The sequence below is a fragment of the Ailuropoda melanoleuca genome, chromosome 14 (assembly GCF_002007445.2).
Source record: "Ailuropoda melanoleuca isolate Jingjing chromosome 14, ASM200744v2, whole genome shotgun sequence".
NCBI classification, from domain to species: Eukaryota; Metazoa; Chordata; class Mammalia; order Carnivora; family Ursidae; genus Ailuropoda; species Ailuropoda melanoleuca.
The window spans coordinates 69870581-69876580 of record NC_048231.1 but is presented as its reverse complement, the minus strand read 5'-3'; the positions used below and the strand labels follow the sequence as shown (position 1 = coordinate 69876580).

The window sequence follows — 6000 nt, the reverse complement described above, 5'->3', positions numbered from 1 at the left end:
CTATGGGCCTGCTTCTTCCTCTCCCACTCCCCCTGCTTGTGTTCCCTCTCTCGCTGGCTGTCTCTATCTCTGTCAAATAAATAAATAAAATCTTTTAAAAAATAAATAAATAAATAAATTTAAATTTCAGTTAGTTAACATGCAGTGCAATATTGATTTCTGAAGCAGAATTCAGTGATTCATCACTTATGTAAAACATCCAGTGCTCATCAGAACAGGTGCCCTTTTTAAAAAATATATATATATGTTATTATTATTATTATTAACACATAATGTATTCTTTGTTTCGGGGTACAGGTCTGTGATTCATCAGTCTTACCCAATACACAGCTGTGAGCCCTCTTCTTGACTAGGCCTTGACCATGGACTTCTGTGTCCACCCTTGCTGAGTCCCCACTAAGTCAGTTTAGAGAGAATACCCACCCTTGATACCTGATCAAGTTGTTCATCTTCTGCCTTTGTCCGAGTCTTTAGCCTGCCTATAGCAAGAATTTTATTAGATCAGTTTAGCAAGAATCCTGTCCCCTTCATGTTCCCTCTTAGTCATTTTCCCTCTACTGACCCTTCACCCTGCTCCTTGACTATAAATCCCCACTGTTTTTGCTGGATGTGGAGTAGAGCCCAGTCTCTCGCCCTCATTGCAATAGTCTTGAGTGAAGACTGCCTTACTGCTTTAGCAAGTGTCAGAGTAATTTTTCCCTTAACACCATTCTTTCTGCCAGGCTTAGTGTTGCTGAGTTCTGGGGCTTGTAGCACAACACTGCCCAGCAGGCACGCTGGAATGGAGAATGATGGCACCACCGCTTTGGCCAGCACAGTCTCCCCTTCAGCTCCTTTTGGTAGTGACAGCCCCTCTCTTTGGGCACAGGTGGGCACAGGATTCACGCCTGGGCCACCCCCTGGACATAGGCTGGTCCACATGCTCTGGGCCTGATACACAGACAGTGGTAGAAATAAGGTCTCTTCTGTTGAGGTTGCCAAGCTTGGAAGATGTTAAATTGGGGCTCTGCCTCTGCCCCCCAATAGGGAATCCCTCTTAAAATTGGCCAGAATGAAGCTAAGATGCAGAGAGCAGTAGGGCATAAGGGGAAGTGTCCTGAGTATATCCCAGACATTTCAGCTGGCCCCAGTCACTCCCAAGGCCGGGACATTCCCTTTGGGTCTGAGTTGAGATTTTTTTGTTAATAGCAGCTAAGAGCCCCGAGTATTGCAGGGCAATGGTTCAATTGCCCCCTTATACATTCCCAGAACAACCCTCCCTCATCTGACCCACCAGCCCCCAGGAGCACCTTCCCTGTCAGTTCCTAGGTGCTCTCTCTCTCTGAGGGGGCACTACTCTGAGCATGTCTGAGCTGGGTGTGGCTTTCCGTTTTTTTGTTTGTTTTTTTTTTTTTTCCAGTGCTCATGATAAGTGTATTTTAATCGCCCTCACCTATTTCGCCTATCCCGACTCCCACCCCCACCGGCCCTCAACAACCACCAGTTTGTTCTCTACATTTATCTGGGTGGGTTTTGGTTTGTTTCCCTTTTTTTCTTTCTTTGTTTCTTAATTCCACATATGAGTGAAATCATATGGTACTCGTCTTTCTCTGACTTATTTCACTTAGCATTATATCCTCTAGATCCATTCATGTTGTTGCAAATGGAAGATTTCATTATTTTTTATGGCTGAGTAATATTCCATTATATATACCACCTCTTCTTTATCCATTTATCTACTGATGGAACTTGGGTTGCTTCCATATCTTGGCTATTGTAAATAATGCTACAGTAAACAAGAGGGTGCATATATCTTTTCAAATTGGTGCTTTTGTTTTTTGGGGAGTAAATACCCAGAGGTGGAATTACTGGATGATGTGGTAATTCTATTTTTAATTTTTAAAAAGATTTTTATTTATTTATTTGACAGAGAAAGAGAGCACAGGCAGGGAGAGCAGCAGGCAGAGGGAAAGAGAGAAGCTGACTCTCTGCTGAGCTAGGAGCCCGATGTGGGGGCTCAATCCCAGTCCCCTGGGATCATGACCTGAGCCACCCAGGTGCCCCTCTATTTTTAGTATTTTGAGGAAACTCCATACTGTTTTCCATAGTTGTTGTACCAATTTGTTTCCTACTAATAATATACAAGAGTTCCTTTTTCCCAAATCCTTACCAACACTTGTTATTTCTTGTGTTTTTTTTATTTTAGCCATTCTGACAGGTGTGAAGTGATAATTTCATTTTGGCTTTGATTTGCATTTCCCTAATGATTAGTGATTTTGTGTATCTTGTGTCTGTCGGCCATCTCTATGTCTTATGTGGAGAAATGCCTTATGTCTTCTGCCCATTTATAATTGATTATTTGTGGTTTTTTGGTGTTGAGTTGTGTAAGTTGAAGGTTTGTATCATGAATGAATGAATGGATGTTGTACTTTGTCAGATGCCTTTTTTCCATCTATTGAGATGATCATATGGTTTTTATCCTTTCTCTTGTTAATGTGATGTATCACATTGATTGATATGTGAATATGGAATAACACTTGCAGCCCTGATATAAATTCCACTTGAACGTAGTAAATAATTTTTTCAATGTATTGTATTCAGTTTGCTAAATATGTTAGGATCTTTGCATTTATGTTCTTCACAGATATTGGCCTATAGCTTTTTTTCTCTCTTTTTGTAGTATCTTTATCTGGTTTTGGTATCAGGGTAATGCTGGCCTCATAGAATGAATTTGAAAGCTTTCCTTCCTCTTCTATTTTTTGGAATAGTTTGAAAAGAGTAGGTATTAACTCTTCTTTAAATGTTTGGTGAAATTCACCTGTGAAGCTATTCGCTCATGGACTTGTTTGTTGGGAGCTTTTGATTCCTGATTTAGTTTCATTGCTAGTAATTAGTCTGTTCAGATTTTCTATTCCTTCCTGATTCAGTTTTGGGAAGCTGTATGTTTCTAGGAATTTATCCATTTCTTCAAAATTGTCCAAATTTTTAGCATATAATTTTTCATAATATTCTTTTATAATCCTTTGTATTTCTGTGGTGTCAATTTTATTTCTCCTCTTTCATTTCTGGTTTTAATTGAGTCCTCCCTTTTTTTTTAAATTTAAATTCAGTTAATTAACATATAGTGTATTATTAGTTTCAGAGGTAAAACTCAGTGATTCATCAGTCTTATGTAATACCCAGTGCTCATTATTATCACATCCCTCCTTAATGTGGGTGTGGCTTTCCTTTTCTCTTTATAGCTGCTCTCCAAAGTCTGTCATAACAATACATTAAGGCAGTGTTTTTCAAGTTTGAGCAAAGAACAGACCCCTTTCAAGGAAAAAAAAAATTAGCAGACCCCCTGTGTGAATTTGAATTATTTTTATACTAAGTGCAAACATACAACATATGCCCATGGCTATATGAAACCAAAATAAATTTTTAACTATAAAACCAACAAAACTCAAATTAAAAACAAAAATTTAATGACATATTTTGCTACAGCCACATTGCTGACAATGAGTTTATTATTAGAAAATCCTCTCTAATTAGTTATGAATTTTGATGGAGAATAAATGGTGGGAGAAACCCTTGGGCCAATTACTGTTTCCAAACATCCTAACATTTTTGTTTCATAATGATCTCCTGAAAGGAGGCAAGCACTTTGGGGTCTGGGAGGGGTATGACCTCCAAGTTTTCCTTTGATGTTCTGAGAGGCTAGTTTGGAAACCCTGGGTTTTGATGTGCTCAGGTGCTCTTGGTGACCCTGTTCAGGTCCCTTGTCTTGAGAATGGAGGAGACCTGCCCATGAGGCACGTGGCCCTAGGCTCTTAAAACATCTGCTTCTCTGGGTTTTGGTGCTAGGCAGGCAGGTGTAAATGTCCCCTTCACAGGGGAGGCTGCCCCAATCACATTTGTGATAGTTTAATTCTCAGAATTTGGAATGGATAATGGTAGAATAGGAATATATGGAAAAAATAATGTGGAATAATAGCAAAACAGAACAATGTCTATTTTCCAAAAATATATATATGTATATATTTAAAGACATATTGAGAAGAAACTGAGGCCTGAGGTCCTGGGTAGGGAAGCAGGGTGCACAGAGAGGTTACTCTAAGACCCAGGGTCCCCAGCCTTGACTTCTCTGCCTCCTGCCTCTAGCCCCCAGCACCAAACAACCCTATTCCATTCTGTTTTCCCAATAACTTTATCCTATTATAGAATACTTAACTTTTATTAATCACCGAACATACTTCTTTGTACTAAAGAATATATATGACAATTGAAATGAAAAACTTTAAGAATTTTCCTATGACCATAATGTCTTCTTCAATTATTTTGAAAGCAAATAATGGAAAGTAACATTTTAGAAGTGCATTTCTTTTTTTTATTAAAAAATTTTTTTAAAGATTTTATTTTTAAGTAATCTCCACATCCAATGTGGGGCTTGAACTCACAACCCCGAGGTCAAGAGTCACATGCTCTACCAACTGTGCTAGCCAGGAGCCCCTAGAAGTACATTTCTTAATTTATTTGTGTCTAATAATTACTTATAAAAATGTGTAATATATAAAATGATTTATCATTTTGTTTTTTAAAGGCTTCCAGTTCTCTCTTTTTTAAGTTTATGTATTTATTTTTAAATAATCTCTACACCTAACATAGGACTTGAACTCACAACCCTAAGATCAAGAGTCACATGCTCTTCAACTGAGCCAGCCAGGTGCCTCTGATGTATCATTTTTTATAAAATATATACCTCTAATAATTATAATCTTTATTCAATCCAGAAAAATTATAGATTAAGAAATATTTTAGGGGCACCTGGGTGGCTCAGTTAAGTGTCCGACTCTTGATTTTGGCTCAGGTCATGAGATTGTGAGATCGAGCCCTACATCAGGCCCTGTGCTTGGTGGGGAGTCTGCTGAGATTCTTTCCATTTCCCTCTGCCACTCCCTCTGCTCACGCACTCTCTCAATCTCAAATAAACTAATTTAAAAAATATATTTTAATAATGTGAAGGGATTCAGAATGAGCCTCCCCAAAATGCGCCACTTTGGCATGTGGATTACTTTGAGCTGAAGTCAGTCAAGACCCAAAAGACTCAGGAAGAGCTTTTATCATCCTGTTAACTGCCTAAAGAATTCAGTTAGAGATCTTGGCCTAGGAAGAGAACTATCTCCAGAGATACAGAGAATATGGGCTAGGTGTGGTGAGCTGGGGGGGAGGACTTGGAGATCAAATTCCTCTTTATGTCCCATTGTCTCTGCATTGACATGGCAAACTTTTGTTTATTAGACATTATCTCTTCCCATTTTCCTGTAAATTGTCTTCCTTTCCTTTGAAGTCCCAGACCCCTACCCCTTCTCCTCACCTCAGAATATAAGCCCCAGTTGCTTGAATGCCTGTGGGTCTCATAGTCTTAAGGAGCTCCCATGTGTATGTAATTAAATTTGTTTTCTCCTATTAATCTGTTTTGTGTCGATTAACCAGTCAAAGAATCTAGAAATGTGGAGGAAAAATTTTTCTCCCCAACAACTGTCACAGGAAATGTTTCAAAGTTTTAAATTTCAATTATTTGCTGATATAATCCTTGTGAGTTTTGGCATAACATTGGAAGGAGTTCCAAGAACTGGATGAATTGTTTTCACAAATCTCTCCCACCCCCTATTCCCATCTACTTATTTATATGCATAAGGTTATTCAGTTCTTACATCAATGAAAATGAAAAATAGAGAATCTTTGCTGAACTCTGTCTCAATCTAGTAATAAGTACTATCCATGTGTGAATACTCAATTAAAACACACACACACGAATACACACATACAAGGAATGGAAAGCTGGTTGGAGCTGACTCTGGTGGGCATTCCTAGCAGGGCTAAGATCAGACTTTCCTTGAAGCCTGTTCCCATTCTCCCCTCCTCTCAACAGAGTTATATTACCCTTTAAGATGAAATCAATATTCAGCATTTGCATTATTATGACTGAATAATGGGTGAACTAGCAATGGATTATACTTTTATTTCCTTTCCTATACA

General features: G+C 38.6%; 1 long non-coding RNA gene across 1 annotated transcript in view; it reads left to right on the top strand.

The window, feature by feature from the left end:
- The window catches only part of LOC117796106, a 115435-nt gene that overhangs the window by 75172 nt on the left and 34263 nt on the right, over positions 1 to 6000 (top strand). The window lies entirely within an intron of this gene.